An 888-nucleotide genomic window follows, 5' to 3' on the forward strand; every position below is an offset into this window, starting at 1 on the left:
TAGCCGAGTGAGTCCTCAGGGTCCAGGCGTCTCGGGGTAAGCGGGAGTCAGGGAAAGGGAGGGGAGAGGGGAAGGACGCGGCGGGCAAGGGGAAGCCCCGATCCGCGGCACCAACGCGCGATCCCCTACGGAGCGGATCCAACAATCAATTCATTATTGAAGCACCAACGGCGAGGGCAGCAAGAGCGACAAGTAACCAGCCGTCGTCGTCGTCGCCGCGGCCACGCGCGCGCTCCCGCTCCCGCCGCTTATCGGCTCTCAGAAGCCGCCATGACGCCGAAAGAGCGAGAGCGCAACCGTCCCGGTCGTAGCCGTCTCCGCCGCCACTGCCACCGAGGTCGCCGTCGCCTCCGCCTCCCGCGCGACGTAAGCTCCGCGGCTCACTCCCCTTCCTCACTCCGCGCGAGGCAAGCTGGCGGGCGAGCGGGCGCGAGCACGGCGAACCCTCCGAGCGGCGCGCGGGCGGCGGGAGGGGCTACGTTGTGGAGTCGTAGGGCGTAGGAAGCAAGCGATTGGCCCGAGTCCGGGCGGCGTGCGAGGGCGCACACGCGCGCGGGTGGGAGCGCGCACGCCACCTACGCGGAGGCCGCCGGACTCTGACCACGGCCGTGGGCCGCGGATCTTGGACTGGGCGCCCTCCCCTTAGCGGCCTTGAGTTGAGTTCCGGGAAGTGGGAGCCGCAGGCTCGCTCCGTGCGGGTATGGACGCTATTCGGGACCGTTGCGCCAGGATGTCGAGGCTGAGAGACTGAGAAGGAAAGAGGAAGCGGAGGGGTGGGGAGGTACAGAAGACTATGATGGGGTTCGGGTAGCCGCGAAAGGTTCGCGCTGGGTCAGTCAAGGGTCTGGGTCGAGCGTGGGGTCCGGTCGCCCGGGCCTCGGCCGGGGC

The sequence above is a fragment of the Myotis davidii genome, unplaced genomic scaffold, assembly GCF_000327345.1.
Source record: "Myotis davidii unplaced genomic scaffold, ASM32734v1 scaffold473, whole genome shotgun sequence".
In the NCBI taxonomy this organism is placed as follows: domain Eukaryota; kingdom Metazoa; phylum Chordata; class Mammalia; order Chiroptera; family Vespertilionidae; genus Myotis; species Myotis davidii.